The sequence below is a fragment of the Phaenicophaeus curvirostris genome, chromosome 35, assembly GCF_032191515.1.
Source record: "Phaenicophaeus curvirostris isolate KB17595 chromosome 35, BPBGC_Pcur_1.0, whole genome shotgun sequence".
NCBI lineage: Eukaryota > Metazoa > Chordata > Aves > Cuculiformes > Cuculidae > Phaenicophaeus > Phaenicophaeus curvirostris.
In genome coordinates this window covers 2,234,166-2,251,511 of record NC_091426.1, presented here as the reverse complement: position 1 = coordinate 2,251,511, position 17,346 = coordinate 2,234,166, and positions in this window count along the sequence as shown.

Genomic DNA, 17,346 nt, shown 5'->3' with positions numbered 1-17,346 from the left:
ACCTGACGGACGGGTTTCGTCCTTCCTCACCGGCCCCGGTTCCTGCCTCGGTCTGGGTTGACGTGGCCGCCCGCTTCAACGGTAGGTAGACCTGACGGCCGATAGACCTGACGGCCGGGTTTTGTCCTCGGCACCCCGGCCCCGGTTCCTGCCTCGGTCTGGGTAGACGTGGCCGCCCGCCTCAACAGCGAGTGGAGCTGACGGCGGGGTTTCGCCCTCCGCACCCCCGGCCCCGGTTCCTGCCTGGGCCTGGATAGACGTGGCCGCCCGCTTCAACGGCGGATAGACATGACGGCCGGGTTTCCTCCTTGTTCACCGGCCCCGGTTCCTGCCTCGGTCTGGGAAGACGTGGCCGCCCGCTTCAACGGTGGGTAGACCTGACGGCCGGGTTTCGTCCTCACCACCCCTGGCCCCAGTTCCTGCCTCGGTCTGGATAGACGTGGCCGCCCGCTTCAACGGCGGATAGACCTGACAGCCGGGTTTAGTGCTCCGCTGGGCCCTGGTTCCTGCTTTGGTCAGAGGACGTGGCCGCCTACTTCAACGGCGGGAAGACCTGACGGCCGGGTTTCGTCCTCTCCACCGGCCCCGGTTCCTGCCTCGGTCTGAGTAGACGTGGCCGCCCGCTTCAACAGCAGAGCGGTGGGGAGACTTGACGGTCGGGTTTCGTCCTCTCCCCCCGGCCCCGGTTCCTGCCTCGATCTGAGTAGACGTGGCTGCCCGCATCAAAGGTGGATAGACCTGACGGCCGGGTATCGTCCTCTTCCCCGGCTCCGATCCCACCTCGGTCTGAGTAGACGTGGCAGCCCGCTTCAACGGCGGAGCGGTGGCTACACCTGACGGCCGGGTTTCATCCTCTCCACCCCCGGCCCCGGTTCCTGCCTCGGTCTGGATAGACGTGGCCGCCCGCTTCAACGGCGGCAAGACCTGACGGCCGGGTTTCGTCTTCTCGGCCCCTGTTCCTGCTTAGGTCTGGGTAGACGTGGCCACCTGCTTCAACGGCGGAGCGGTGGGTAGACCTGATGGCCGGGTTTCGTCCCCGCCGGCCCCGATTCCTGCCTCGGTCTGGGAAGACGTGGCCGCCCGCTTCAACGGTGGGTGGACCTGACGGCCGATAGACCTGACGGCCGGGTTTCATCCTCGCCACCCCTGGCCCCGGTTCCTGCCTCGGTCTGGGTAGACGTGGCCGCCCGCTTCAACAGCGAGTAGACCTGACGGCCAGGTTTCGTCCTCACCACCCCCGGCCCCAGTTCCTGCCTCGGTCTGGATAGACGTGGCTGCCCGCTTCAACGGCGGATAGACCTGACGGCCGGGTTTATTCCTGCCCTGGGCCCCGGTTCCTGCCTCAGTCTGAGTAGACGTGGCCGCCCGCTTCAACGGCAGAGCGGTGGGGAGACTTGACAGCCGGGTTTCGTCCTCTCCCCCCGGCCCCGGTTCCTGCCTCGGTCTGAGTAGACGTGGCCGCCCGCATCAAAGGTGGATAGACCTGACGGCCGGGTATCGTCCTCTTCCCCGGCTCCGATCCCACCTCGGTCTGAGTAGACGTGGCAGCCCGCTTCAACGGCGGAGCGGTGGCTACACCTGACGGCCGGGTTTCATCCTCTCCACCCCCGGCCCCGGTTCCTGCCTCGGTCTGGATAGACGTGGCCGCCCGCTTCAACTCTTCTGAGTCCTCTATGACCCGAATTATCTGTGATCTGGGCCTTCTGTCACCCAAGCTTTCTATGACCCAATTCTTCTCCGACTCCTCTATGACTTTGTATGACCCAGCTCTTCTCTGACCAGACTCAACTATGACCCGAATAATCCATGACCCAACCCATATTGGAACTTTCTACAATCAAACTCTTGTATTACTCTTTTATGACCAACTCCTCTATAACTCAACTCTCCTGAGACCCATCTATCATATGACCAGGCGATTCTGGCTCAAGCCTTCTACAACCCAACCCTTCTATGACCTTTTATTCTATGACCTGACTATTGTCTAACTCTCCTATGATGCAGCTTTCTATGACACAGATCATCTATTCTGCAGCATGTGTGTGATGAGACATATCAAGGACCCGACTCTTCCGTCACCTGAGTCCTCTGGGACCTGACCCTTCCACGACCAAACCCTTCAAAACCCCCCCAAAAATCACACTTCTATGACTCAGTTCTTCCATGACCCTAATATTCTATTTACCTTTTATGACCTGAATCGTATATGACCTGAGGCTTCTATGACCAAACACTTCCATGAACTTCCTAGAACTGAATTCCTCTGCCCCTAGGGTCACTTTGTTCGAAACAATCCTCACTGAGACCAATTAAGACTTCAAGTTACTCTGAGTTCTGTTTTTGAACTCTTGAGAGGCTTGCTCAATCTTCTCTCTGTAGGTGAGGTCCAAGGGCTCATCAGCAAATCCACGCTGGGTCTCATTAAACTACAGAAAGACTTAAGGAGCTCTTTCTCCTCCTGGAGTTCTCTTCTGCTCATCAAGCTTTGCCGAGCTCCTTGCAGTTATTTCCCAGTGTGGCTAAAGGGAGGACTTCAAAGTGCACCCATGAAAAATATGTCTTAGTTTAAAGTTTGTATTCCCGTACATTTCAGAATCATAGCAATGTTTGGGTTGAAGGGATCTTAAAGCCCATCCCGTTCTATCCCCCTTATTGTGTCCAACCCAAACCTCCCCTGGCACAGCTCAATGCCATTTCCTCTTGTCCCTTGACTTGAGAATTCTGGCAAATCAAACTCTCTGCGACTCGTTTTGGATGTTTAGAAAGCGAGCATCCTTGGACAGGGCTGGGGACATGAGGCTGTGATCCCCATCGATCACGGGCATCAGTCCCTGAGGGGAACCGGGCTGTGGAGCAGGCAGGGAGACGTCCACTGTACCAGTGCCAAGAGTGACAGATGGAAGCGTCTGTGCTCAGCAGATCTGCTCGCCCACCCCTTGTCTTCTCTTCCTCCTTCTCCTTTGCTTTGGCTGAACCGAAGGGCCGGGTAGGTGTCTGGGGCTGAGCCTCAGCGGCCGGGCCAGGCTGTGCCTTGGAGATGGAAAGGGCCAGTCTGTGGGGTGGCTTTAGTCAGCAGCGAAAGGGTTCTTGGGCGCTGGCAGAGGCTGCTCGGGGAGGTGGTGGAGTCACTACCCCTGGTGGTGTTTAAAAGATGGGTAGATGAAGTGCTCAGGGATATGGTTTAGTAGTGGACAGGTACCGTTGGAGTTGATGATCTCAAAGGTCTTTCCAAACCTAGCAATTCTATGATTCTATGATTTCTTTAAACATCGACAAAGTAACGCACGTACGGCACATGGGAACCGATCAAAACGTCTAACGCAGACAATGCTGGACGGTAGAGGATTCCAGCAGCTTCCCTGTGACTGGGCAGAAGAGGAGAACAGCTCAGCCTGGTGACAGAGCTTTGGGAGGAGGTGTCCAAGCTGAGCAGTATCGGGGACTCTGAGAAGGAAACTGACTGGTGGGATTGTACTCTGCAGCCCGCGAGAGCAATGTGCCAGCAGAGGAGACTAAAGACTCCCCAGCCTCCTCTCACCATTAGGGAGATGGAGGAGATCCAGGAGACAGAGTAGGATGGGAAAGGGTTTCTGCAGCCGCACCTAGAGTCCTGAGTGCAGTTTTGGGCACCACAGTATGAAAAGGATTGAAAAGTAGTGGGGAGAGTCCAGAGGAAGCCGGAGAGCTGTGGAAGGTATTAGAGGGGAAGGCGTTTGAGGAGTGGCTGACATCACTGGGTCTGTCCAGCCTGCAGAAGAGGAGACTAAGGGGAGACGTCAGACGCAGTCTGCCGTTTCCGCACAAGGCAGGAGGAGGAGCAGGTGCTGAGCTCTTCTCTCTAGCGACCAAGGACAGGACCTGAGGGAATGGCAGGAAGAGGCTCCAGGGGAGGTTTAGGGTGGATATCAGGAGAAGGTCCCTTCACACTCAGGACATTCTATGATTCTTTATTTTTCCTACAAACAAACCAACACCTCTTTCCAAGCAGTCTCAGCCGTCGCCTGAGACAACACACACATCATATAAAAGCAGTCGTGGAAAAGGACTGCAGTGTCATTTCATCACAAGTCGATCCCATTGGCATTTAGAAAAACTTGTAGGACTTTTGCAATGGACCTAACAGAGCCCGTCCTGTTTTCTCCTCCTGCTCCTTCTCCTTGGCTCTGGCTGAACTGAAGAGGCCGTCGGGCATCTGGGCTGTTCCAGGAGAACGGAAAGGGCTTTTCTTCTTGAGGGTCCTTAGGAGACTGGTCCTTTTCAGGGAGACTCACGGTTCTGAATCCATGTGCCCTTGCTGAGGACGGGCAGGGCTCTTCTCCTTGGAGGACTCAGCGATCCCATGTAGAGGATTGCTTAAGAAGGGAAGGGCATGAGGACGCTGACCCTTTAAGGCTTGATATTGTGGCAGCGCCTCTGTCTCGGAATAACCTTTGACATTTAGAGGCAGTTGGCTTGTAGCAAGGCGGAGTGGGTCATGTAGTAAGCAGCACAGGAACAGGAACAGAGCACGCTCAGCAACTGCTAGCCAATTAGCGCGCGAGGAGTGGACTAGTTAGCCAATTAGTGCCTGGAGAGTGGACACAGACCAAAGGGCACCTTCCACGGGACTGTAACACATGTATAAAAGGATTCATCTAGCTGCATTAAACGAGCAAGTTTCTAAACTCGTGTTGAGTGTGTGTGTCTTGCCTCCGGCTGCTTCTGCCAACAGTCCCAGACTGGGAGGGGACTCTTGTGAGTTTCTTCTGTGGACTGGAAATGTGTAAAGGAAAAGAAAAGTCATTGCCTTGGGTCATGCAAGAAGCCAGCTGAGACCCTGGGTAGGAAAGGTGTCCCAGACTGCTCAGAGGCAGAGGCTGTTCTGGTGAACAACCAGCCTGCTCACCAGCTCAAGAGCGGTTCCCATCCAGGCAAAGCAGAGGGAGAAGCTCTCTCAGCCGGACAAAGAAATCAGCCCAGTGAGAGGAATGCTGCGGTAACTTTGCAAATATTCTCTAAGCTCTTCAGACCAGGCCTCCCCCTGCAGCGTTTGTGCACAGGGATGGTGGCAGAAGGGCAAGGAGAAGCGAGTGTCTCCGTCAGGGGAATGCAGCAAGCAGGGTTTGTGTGGGGCGGCTCTTTCTGCTTCTGGACAACACCCTTCTCTTTGGTAGGATCATAGAATCACAGAATCGTGGAATGGTTTGTGTTCAAGGGACCTGAAAGCCCATCCAGTTCCACCTGCCTGCTATGGGCAGGGACACAGACCACTGGATCAGGTTGCTCAGTCCCATCCAACCTGGCCTCGAACACCATCAGGGATGGGGCAAGCACGACTTCTCTGAGACACCTGGCCCAGGGCCACCCCACCCTCCCTAAGGTCTCATCACAACCGCTTCTCTTTATGCTTAAAACCATTCTCCCTTGTCCTGTCCGTGCACTCCCCGATCAAGAAACCCTCCCCAGGTTTTCTGGAGCCTCTGACTTGAAGCTGCTCTAAGGTCTCCCCAGAAGCTCCTCTTCTCCAGTTTAAAGTTTGTATTCCCATCCATTGCAGAATTATAGGATTGTTTGGGTTGAAGGGATCCTTATCCCTAAAATCAATGTTGTGGCCCTACAAATGGGAGTTGTGGCCCCAGCAGTGGGTGTGCTGGCTCCGCTCAGGGCCGGACAGTGGCGGCCGTCAGGTGTACCCGGCTGTGAGGACGGACACCAGGTCCACCTAGCTCCGACCTCAGCAGAGTAGACATGGCGGCCAGAGCACGTAAGACCTGGAATCCATAGTGGAAAAGACCTGCCAGCCATAATGAGGTGGACCTGGGAGCCGGAGCTAGGTGCACCAGGCGAACGGAGGCGGGTGGACCTGGTGGTCGGGGACGGCTTGACCTGTTAGCCCCGCCCTGTACTCTGAGAGACGTGGTGATTTGTCCTAAAAGTGGTGTTCTCGCTCAAAAATTGGTATTCTGACCCCAAAACCTAAGATCAGATCAGTGTTCTGGCCCTACAAATGGGAGTTGCGGCCCCAAAAGTGGGTGTGCTGGCTCCGCTCCGGTGGCAGACAGTGATAGCCATTAGATGTCACCGGCTCCAGGGACGGCCACCAGGTGTACCCAGCACCGGCCACCAGGTGAATCCCCCTACACCGGCCACCAGGTCAATCCCCCTCACCGGCCGCCGGGTCTATCCCTTAACGGCCGCCAGGTCTGCCCTTCACCGGCCGCCAGGTCTAGCCTTCACCCGCCGCCAGGTCTATCCTTCACCGGCCGGCAGGTCTATCCATCACTGGCCGCCAGGTCTACCTTCCACCGACCACCAGGTCTAGCCAGTATCCGCTTGCTGAGCTGGGAAGACTTGGCGGCCGGAGTGGGGTGGACCTGTCAGCCGCGTCTCTTCCCGGTTCTCGCCAAAGGGGTCGCTGTTTCGCGCTGCCTCCAGTGAGGTCCTCGTAAGAGCCGGGGTCTCTGCCGCCCCGCCCCCGGCCGCCCCCGCTCCGCCTTGGCCCGGAAGTCGCTGCGGGCCCTGCCTGTACATAGTATGGGAGCGAGAAGTGACCCGGCTCCGAGAGTAGCGCTAGAAAGCAGCCGCCGACCCTGCGCTTGAGCCGGTGAAGAGGGGACGCGCACGTGTCGTCTCGTTACCTTTGCCAGAGGAATTTTGACCTTCCGTGTCTGCAATCGTGGTACGGACTTTAGTGTGGAAGACAAGGATCTGGAATGCTGAAAGAACCCGAAGAGGGGAGCACTCGGTTGCCCAGATAACGCGCTGATGTCACCAAGGGCCTCCCCCTGGCACCCGTAGAAAAGCGAGGGGGAGGCCCCAAAGCTCCAACAGCCGGGTGGCACAACACACGGCCAGCCTCAGCATAGCCCGGTACCAGCGCAGCACATCTCACAGCCGGTGTCCCTCTGCCAACGCAGCCCAAGGCGCCTCCAGGGCCATCCTGAACAACGCCAGACTGCGAGGAGGCAGCGGACGACGTCGTCGCTGAGCTGACCCCAGGACTGGGTGTCTGTGGAGGCAGCGTCCTGGAGAATGAGACACTGCAATACCATGGCCATCAATGAAGTTGAAAGGAGAGCATGAGTGCGTTTGTGCCCTTGTGTGGCGTCTGCATGGCCCTTGGTTTCCTACACCATGGATTGGAGTCTGTTGCGTTGTGGCGCAGTTCCTGCCTCGGTCTGGATAGATGTGGATCGGCGCTTCGACGGCGGAGCGGTGGATAGACCTGACGGCCAGGTTTAGTCCTCCCCCGTGCCACGGTTCCTGCCTCGGTCTTGGAAGACATAGCCGCCCGCTTCAACAGCGACTAGACCTGACGGCTGGGTTTCGTCCTCTCCAACACCGGCCCCGGTTCCTGCCTCGGTCTGGATAGACGTGGCCGCCCGCTTCAACGGCGGGAAGACTTGACGGTCGGGTTTCGTCCTCTCCCCCCGGCCCCGGTTCCTGCCTCGATCTGAGTAGACGTGGCCGCCCGCATCAAAGGTGGATAGACCTGACGGCCGGGTATCGTCCTCTTCCCCGGCTCCGATCCCACCTCGGTCTGAGTAGACGTGGCAGCCCGCTTCAACGGCGGAGCGGTGGCTACACCTGACGGCCGGGTTTCATCCTCTCCACCGCCGGCCCCGGTTCCTGCCTCCGTCTGGATAGACGTTGCCGCCCGCTTCAACGGCCGCAAGACCTTACGGCCGTGTTTCGTCTTCTCTCCTCGGCCCCCGTTCCTGCTTAGGTCTGGGTAGACGTGGCCGCTCGCATCAACGGCGGAGCGGGGGATAGACCTGATGGCCGGGTTTCGTCCACGCCGGCCCCGATTCCTGCCTCGGTCAGGATAGACATGGCAGCCCGCTTCTACGGTGTGTAGACCTGACGGCCGAAAGACTTGACGGCCGGGTTTCGTCCGCCCTAATCCCGGCCCCGGTTCCTGCTTTGTTCTGGGAAGACGTGGCCGCCCGCTTCAACGGTGGGTAGACCTGACGGCCGATAGACCTGACGGCCGGTTTCGTCCTCCCCACGCCCGGCCCCGGTTCCTGCCTGGGTCGTGTAGACGGGGCCGGCCGCTTCAATGGTGGGTAGACCTGACGGCCGGGTTTCGTCCCCGCCGGCCCCGGTTCCTGCCTCGGTCTGGGTAGACGTGGCCGCCCGCTTCAACGGTGTGTAGACCTGACGGCCGATAGACCTGACGGCCGGGTTTCGCCCTCCGCACCCCCGGCCCCGGTTCCTGCCTCGGTCTGGGAAGACGTGGCCGCCCGCTTCAACGGTGTGCAGACCTGACGGCCGATAGACTTGACGGCCGGGTTTCGCCCTCCGCACCCCCGGCCCCGGTTCCTGCCTCGGTCTGGGAAGACGTGGCCGCCCGCTTCAACAGCGAGTGGAGCTGACGGCCGGGTTTCGTCCTCACCACCCCCGGCCCCAGTTCCTGCCTTCGTCTGGATAGACGTGGCCGCCCGCTTCAACGGCGGCAAGACCTGACGGCCGGGTTTCGTCTTCTCTCCTCGGCTCCCGTTCCTGCTTAGGTCTGGGTAGACGTGGCCGCTCGCTTCAACGGCGGAGCGGGGGGTAGACCTGATGGACGGGTTTCGTCCTTCCTCACCGGCCCCGGTTCCTGCCTCGGTCTGGATAGACGTGGCCGCCCGCTTCAACAGCGAGTGGAGCTGACGGCGGGGTTTCGCCCTCCGCACCCCCGGCCCCGGTTCCTGCCTGGGCCTGGATAGACGTGGCCGCCCGCTTCAACGGCGGATAGACATGACGGCCGGGTTTCCTCCTTGTTCACCGGCCCCGGTTCCTGCCTCGGTCTGGATAGACGTGGCCGCCCGCTTCAACGGCGGATAGACCTGACGGCCGGGTTTAGTGCTCCGCTGGGCCCTGGTTCCTGCTTTGGTCAGAGGACGTGGCCGCCTACTTCAACGGCGGGAAGACCTGACGGCCGGGTTTCGTCCTCTCCACCGGCCCCGGTTCCTGCCTCGGTCTGAGTAGACGTGGCCGCCCGCTTCAACAGCAGAGCGGTGGGGAGACATGACGGTCGGGTTTCGTCCTCTCCCCCCGGCCCCGGTTCCTGCCTCGATCTGAGTAGACGTGGCCGCCCGCATCAAAGGTGGATAGACCTGACGGCCGGGTATCGTCCTCTTCCCCGGCTCCGATCCCACCTCGGTCTGAGTAGACGTGGCAGCCCGCTTCAACGGCGGAGCGGTGGCTACACCTGACGGCCGGGTTTCATCCTCTCCACCGCCGGCCCCGGTTCCTGCCTCCGTCTGGATAGACGTTGCCGCCCGCTTCAACGGCCGCAAGACCTTACGGCCGTGTTTCGTCTTCTCTCCTCGGCCCCCGTTCCTGCTTAGGTCTGGGTAGACGTGGCCGCTCGCATCAACGGCGGAGCGGGGGATAGACCTGATGGCCGGGTTTCGTCCACGCCGGCCCCGATTCCTGCCTCGGTCAGGATAGACATGGCAGCCCGCTTCTACGGTGTGTAGACCTGACGGCCGAAAGACTTGACGGCCGGGTTTCGTCCGCCCTAATCCCGGCCCCGGTTCCTGCTTTGTTCTGGGAAGACGTGGCCGCCCGCTTCAACGGTGGGTAGACCTGACGGCCGATAGACCTGACGGCCGGTTTCGTCCTCCCCACGCCCGGCCCCGGTTCCTGCCTGGGTCGTGTAGACGGGGCCGGCCGCTTCAATGGTGGGTAGACCTGACGGCCGGGTTTCGTCCCCGCCGGCCCCGGTTCCTGCCTCGGTCTGGGTAGACGTGGCCGCCCGCTTCAACGGTGTGTAGACCTGACGGCCGATAGACCTGACGGCCGGGTTTCGCCCTCCGCACCCCCGGCCCCGGTTCCTGCCTCGGTCTGGGAAGACGTGGCCGCCCGCTTCAACGGTGTGCAGACCTGACGGCCGATAGACTTGACGGCCGGGTTTCGCCCTCCGCACCCCCGGCCCCGGTTCCTGCCTCGGTCTGGGAAGACGTGGCCGCCCGCTTCAACAGCGAGTGGAGCTGACGGCCGGGTTTCGTCCTCACCACCCCCGGCCCCAGTTCCTGCCTTCGTCTGGATAGACGTGGCCGCCCGCTTCAACGGCGGCAAGACCTGACGGCCGGGTTTCGTCTTCTCTCCTCGGCCCCCGTTCCTGCTAAGTTCTTGGTAGACGTGGCCGCTCGTTCAACGGCAGAGCGGTGGGTAGACCTGATGGCAGGGTTTCGTCACCGCCGGCCCCGATTCCTGCCTGGGCCTGGATAGACGTGGCCGCCCGCTTCAACGGTGAGTAGACCTGATGGCCGATAGACCTGACGGCCGGGTTTCGTCCTTGCTCACCGCCCCCAGTTCCTGCCTCGGACTCGGTAGACGTGGCCGCCCGCTTCAATGGTTGGAAGACCTGACGGCCGGTTTCGTCCTCCCCACGCCCTGCTCCGGTTCCTGCCTGGGTCGGGTAGACGGGGCCGGCCGCTTCAATGGTGGGTAGACCTGACGGCCGGTTTCGTCCTCCCCACGCCCGGCCCCGGTCCTTCCCTTATCTGGATAGACGTGGCCGCCCGCTTCAACGGCGGAGCGGTGGGAAGACCTGATGGCCGGGTTTCGTCCCCGCCGGCCCCGATTCCTTCCTCGGTCTGGATAGACGTGGCAGCCCACTTCTACGGTGTGTAGACCTGACGGCCGATAGGCCTGACGGCTGGGTTTCGTCCGCCCCACCCCCGGCCCCTGTTCCTGCCTCGGTCTGGGTAGACGTGGCCGCCCGCTTCAACAGCGAGAGGAGCTGACGGCGGGGTTTCGCCCTCCGCACCCCCGGCCCCGGTTCCTGCCTGGGCCTGTATAGACGTGGCCGCCCGCTTCAACAGTGAGTTAACATGACGGCCGGGTTTCGTTCTCCCCACCCCCGGCCCCGGTTCCTGCCTGGGTCGTGTAGAGGGGGCCGGCCGCTTCAACAGTGGGTAGACCTGACGGCCGGTTTCGTCCTCCAAACGCTTGGCCCCGGTTCCTGCCTCGGTCTGGAGAGACGTGGCCGCCCGCTTCAACGGCGGCAAGACCTGACGGCCGGGTTTCGTCTTCTCTCCTCGGCCCCCGTTCCTGCTTAGGTCTGGGTAGACGTGGCCGCTCGCTTTCACGGTGGAGCGGTGGGTAGACCTGATGGCCGGGCTTCGTCCTTGCTCACCGGCCCCAGTTCCTGCCTCGGACTGGGTAGACGTGGCCGCCTGCTTCAATGGTGGGTAGACCTGACGGCCGGTTTCGTCCTCCCCACGCCCGGCCCCGGTTCCTGCCTGGGTCGTGTAGACGGGGCCGGCCGCTTCAATGGTGGGTAGACCTGACGGCCGGTTTCGTCCTCCCCACGCCCGGCCCCGGTCCTTCCCTTATCTGGGTAGACGTGGCCGCCCGCTTCAACGGCGGAGCGGTGGGTAGACCTGATGGCCGGGTTTCGTCCCCGCCGGCCCCGTTTCCTTCCTCGGTCTGGATAGACGTGGCAGCCCGCTTCTACGGTGTGTAGACCTGACGGCCGATAGACTTGACGGCCGGGTTTCTTCCGCCCCACCCCCGGCCCCGGTTCCTGCCTCGGTCTGGGAAGACGTGGCCGCCCGCTTCAACAGCGAGAGGAGCTGACGGCGGGGTTTCGCCCTCCGCACCTCCGGCCCCGGTTCCTGCCTCGGTCTGGATAGACGTGGCCGCCCGCTTCAACGGCGGCAAGACCTGACGGCCGGGTTTAGTCCTCCCCTGGGCCCCGGTTCCTGCTTTGGTCTGTGTAGACGTGGCCACTCGCTTCAACGGCGGAGCGGTGGGTAGACCTGATGGCCGGGATTCGTCCCCGCCGGCCCCAATTCCTGCCTCGTTCTGGGAAGACGTGGCAGCCCGCTTCAACGGTGTGAAGACCTGACGGCCAATAGACTTGACGGCCGAATTTCTTCCGCCCCAACCCCGGCCCCGGTTCCTGCCTCGGTCTGGGAAGACGTGGCCGCCCGCTTCAACCGTGGGTAGACCTGACGGCCGGTAGACCTGACGGCCGGGTTTCGTCCTTGCCACCCTGGCCCCGGTTCCTGCCTCGGTCTGGGTAGACGTGGCCGCCCGCTTCAACAGCGAGTGGAGCTGACGGTGGGGTTTCGCCCTCCGCACCCCCGGCCCCGGTTCCTGCCTGGGCCTGGATAGACGTGGCCGCCCGCTTCAACGGCGGATAGACCTGACGGCCGGGTTTCGTCCTTGCTCACCGGCCCTGGTTCCTGCCTCGGTCTGGGTAGACGTGGCCGCCCGCTTCAACAGTGAGTTAACATGACGGCCGGGTTTCGTTCTCCCCAACCCCGGCCCCGGTTCCTGCCTGGGTCGGGTAGAGGTGGCCGGCCGCTTCAATGGTGGGTAGACCTGACGGCCGGTTTCGTCCTCCCCACGCCCGGCCCCGGTCCTTGCCTTATCTGGATAGACGTGGCCGCCCGCTTCAACAGTGAGTTAACATGACGGCCGGGTTTCGTTCTCCCCACCCCCGGCCCCGGTTCCTGCCTGGGTCGGGTAGATGGGGCCAGCCGCGTCAATGGTGGGTAGACCTGACAGCCGGGTTTAGTCCTCCCCTGGGCCCCGGTTCCTGCTTTGGTCTGGGTAGACGTGGTCGCCTGCTTCTACGGCGCGAAGACCTGACGGCCAGGTTTCGTCCTATCCACCGGCCCCAGTTCCTGCCTCGGTCTGAGTAGACGTGGCCGCCCGCTTCAACGGCAGAGCACAGGTCAGTGTTAATTGGTTTGAAGAGCATCCCCAGGAGTGGAGTTTGGGGAAGTCCTGGGACCTGAGGTGTTCATAGTGTAATTACAGAGCTGTGTTTGGCCAGGGGGATTTCCATTCCCTGGATGGCTTCTGGGAGAAAGCTTTTCATCATGTTTCCACTAGTAAAACTCGGTATCTTGGGTTTACAGAAGGTCTCCCCAAAGGCACTGGTGGGATAAATGTCTGGTGGAGGAAAGGAGCAATGTTTAACAGGGCTGACTTTAAGTTTACAGGAATACCAGGTCGTTAGAAGGTGGTGGCTGAAGCCATTAGAAAATTTCCTGTATTCCTTTTGTATGCGGCATTGATACTGTCAGGTCTTTCTGAGGTCTGGGTGTTAACAGGAGATTAGAGGAATAGAAAGTGTCTTTGGTCAAACTCTGATCCACTGGAAAAAGTCAGAACAGCGAGGCTCCCGCTCAGTGCAGAACTGAAACTGTTGAGCAGAGGGCAGTTATCTGAAGAGTTGGGCAACCAAGAATTTCATCTGTACTGGCCATGGATCATGAAATGACGATGAGGCATCGCCTCTTGGTTGTGAAGCCAGATCTAAGTTCAATTCTAGGATGTGGGGAGTTGAGGGAGGGAATTTTGCTTTCGTGTAGCTTATATCAAAATTGATTTGTCCAACGAGTTTCCAGAAGGTGTTTGTAACCCTGAAACCAAACCTGTACCATATTCCATATTTTGTTTTACCTTAACTTTAATTTCCTCTCAGCCTCTTCCACCTCCTTAGAACCAAACCAGCATGGGAAGAGAGGCCATAGAGTATGACCTGGAGGTGGCCCTTTAGAGGGCTGTAAAAGGCAGCGGGCTCAGGCTGGGGTGTGGACCTCAGCACAGCCAGTTGCACCTTAAATAGATCAGATGAAAATGTTCCTCGCTGGAGGATGAGCAGTGTTTCCTCGTGAATGAGGATGGTTGTTAGTCTGTGCTTGTTTCTCAGCTTGAACTCTCTAGACTGGTGACGGAGGAATTGGAACCACTTGTGCGTTGAGTTTTGGGAGATGGAGACGGGCATGGCGAGTGTCTGAAATGCAAACTTGAGGTGTGAGGTAGGCTCTGTGGAGCCTCCTGCAATGCCTGTTGGATGTTGTTGGGTTCTGTGCCCGCCCCCTGAGTACCAGTGCCCATTACGTAACGGCGTTGCCGTGCAACCCCGAGGTAGCACACGAGGAGACTGACAGTTGGAGACAGTCTGACAGTTAGAGACAGTCTCAGTTGGTGTGCTCGTGACAGCCAGGCTGGTTTTGGTGCGTCTGCGAGGTTCGGTGCCAGTTGAAGCCATGGCTCATAGGCGCACCAAGTTTGGCTGCGTGTACCCGTGGTGCATCTGTAAGCAGCGCCGCCATGGGCCGACCAAACAAGTGTGGCCAGATACTCTGAGAGTACTTAACCCGAGAGCTCGTACCCCGAGAGCTCGTACCCCGAGAGCTCGTACCCCGAGAGCTCGTCGCCTGATGATTTTCTGGGTCAAGGTACTGGTACCATGATAGCGCAGGCAGCGTAACTTCAGTAGAGCCGTCTGAAGAGGTGGCAGAGGTTTAGTCTAGGGGAGGGCTGAGAGGTGGGAGGTTGAACCTTGTGCCCCGGGAGATAGTGTGGATGCGATGTGATAGTGGTGCTGGATGTTGGGACTGCCAGGATCTGACCCAGCCTGAGCTCTTGGTAGCTCCAGAGGATGTGGAAGGTACTAGAAACAGCAAAGGTCAGCACAGCGTCTCCACTTTGAGGATTTCTTTTCGGAAGCATTAATGTTTTGTTGATAACGCCTCTTGCAATCAAGACACCATCTTTTTTCTGTGTTGTTTTCTGTTTGTCACGACTCCTCTGTAGAGGTTCCCTGCCCTTGACATGGTTGGTGTTTCCCAGCGGGTTGAAAGACGCTGGGAAAGCTGCTGATTTGGCACCCGGGTCCTCTTCCTCACCTGCTGTTGGTGTCACCAGCCTGTTCAAGTGCTGCTGCTGTAACTGATTTCTAGTTTGTTGATCTTGATAGAAAGGGCGCAGAGGGATTGGGGAAGCGTGGGTGGTTTTATTCTCTGCCATGTTTTCAATGATTTAAATCCAATATGACCATGATCCTAGCTGAATGGTTCCTTTGCAGCAATGATAGGATGAGAGGAAATGGCCTCAAGTTGGTCCAAGGGAGGTTTAGATTGGGTATTTGGAAAAACTTCTTTACTGTTTGTAAAAACTTCTTTACTGTTTGGTTTTTTTTTTCTTTATTTTTTATGGCTGTATAAACAGTTCCAGTGTTTTTTGAAGTTTTTGAACAGTCATCATGCTTCCTGTAGGAGTCATGGAAAAGTGGATCTTCACTTTGTTTCTCTCCTTCCTGAAGATAATGGTTAAGCTTTGTGGGTGACGACAGAGAAGAAAATCTGTGCAGAGGAGGCAGCGTGTGGGGTGTGTGTGTGTTAAAAAAATGAAAGTTAAAAAGCCAGGACTGTAATTGAGACGATGCCCTTGCTAGCGGGCTGTGAGGTGAGGTAACAAGTAGGAGGAAGCAAGTAACAAATGGAAAATATGCCAGATTGCTTAGTAAGTAACCCCAAAGCTGCACTCGATCAGATAGGAAAAGGAAGGGGGTGTCTGTTTGAGGGGGGGTGAAGGAGAAGTTTGACTTGCCAAAAGCTGGGAAGCACTCCTGGTGGCACCACTTTTGCATACCAAAGAGGATAAGGTGGGGAGGGAGATAATGTCAATAATCTCAGGTGATACCCACAAGGCAAGGCTGAGGGAGAGTTGTTTGGAAGATGTAAGCACAATTTGCATCTACTGGGATGTGGAAGCTCCGCATGGGTGCTCCCATTCAGGAGGAAAGTCACTGTAGTTCTGGGATTCAGGCTGCCCCCATCAAAGACGTCTTTTCTTCCTGACCCTTTGAGTGGAAGCTCCTCTTCAGAGCGTGGCACAAAACCCTGTGGGCACATGTTCTGCGCTGTGGGATATGGCAGGGATCAAAAGCCCCTCCGGGCTCCTTCCTCAGAGGTGCTGCAGCCTCTCTCCACGTTACTCCTCAGCAGCAGCGTCTGTGATAACTTGAATGTAACTTTTCCCGAACTGGTTTTAGTACTGGTATGGACCAAAATGGAAACGGCCAGCCCAGCTGAGTGTGAGCTGGGTGTCTCCGATCCTCCTCAATGGAGAATCGTACTGTGGTTGTGTGTGAACAGCTTCTGTAGGGCGGCAAACACTGTTTCCAGGTGTGTCAAGGCTGAAGTGGAGTGGAAGGAGAGGACTTGGACTTGGTTCTTCCTTGATTTGTGCCGTATTTGTGCATATTCACTTAAGGAAACCTGCTTTCATTTGCATGAGTAGCCCCCCTTGCCAAAAGCGAGGTGCTTTTCCCACTCTCTCCATTCCCTCCTGTGCTCCCGCTCCTGTTGCCCCACCAGTGCCCCGTTAGCTCCCTGTGGTGCCCCTGCTCCCTCCGGTTGGCACAGGGAGGTTTTCCTGGCAGCCGAGGCGCAGCAGCCAGCTGGTCAAACAAATGTTTTCAGGGTCTGTGCGTTGGGACTTCAAGCTGTTCTGGCTTGGCAATTGACTTGGATTTTCCAAAGTTTCACATAGTGCGTGGACTTTTTTCCATCCACCCCCTCCAGGAGGGTGGATGCTGCGAACACAACTGAGAAACTGTTGTGGTCTCTGGGATTCTTTAGGGTTTGCAGCAGGAGCTGGCTTTGTGCGATACTTGCCTGTGTAGACCTGCAGTGCCACTCCTCAAGCACCTGAGCTGGGCGAGGGAGGGTGGATCTGTACAAATACCACCCCGGGGCTGGTTGCAGGAAGGAGTGGGGTAAGAGTCCATTGTCATGGAGATCTGCTGGAAGGCATCTAATTGGTGTTAGTTAGGTCATCCGGAGATCAGCAATCTGTGTTCAGTCCCAGATGGAGGTTAAAGACTGTGCCTGGGAGTCATTTAGAGGTCACTATGCCAAAACCAGTCCTTGCTTTAGGTGGAAAACTGCCATTTGGAGGTTTATAGCATTTTCAGGAATTCTGATGGATTCATTTCGTGTCCTGGCTCCAGGCAGTGGTAGTGCGGGTCAGGAGGTCCTTGGAAGTTGCATGCATTCACTCATCCCATCCTGCCTGCTCTAAACCCCAGGGACCTGGCTTCAAGGCTGACAAATTACTTTTTCCTGGATCTGGAGAAATTTGATTTAGAAATCTTTATTCTACAAAAGGCAGCAGACACAAAGCACATATTAAAAAAGGCAAAAATAGAACTGCAGCCTTGAAGACTGTGGATGTTAGTGGCTCTGCCCAGTGTTACTGCATCAATATGAGTTAATTGAAATGTGTAAGTGTAAATTAACCACCTGTAGTGTTTTGGGAGACCTTGTTATACGTGAAAGAAGCAGCGTTTCTCATGAATATTTAAATTTTCAGTCTTACGTTTACCTTGTTGTGGAATATCTGGACACTAAACTACTGCCTGCTACGGGGAATGGCCACTCACACCGATAATCCATCTTTCTTAATGATCCTTCCCGGCTTCTTGCGTGTCCTGCGGCCATGGGAGAAATGTCAGCATTAAATGACTTCTCGTTCATGTTTTGTGAAAGGTCTGTAGGTTTAGAAGGGCAGTGGGAATCCTGTAATTCAGCACGTGGCTGTGGGGTTCAGTGCCTGAAACGAGGCAGA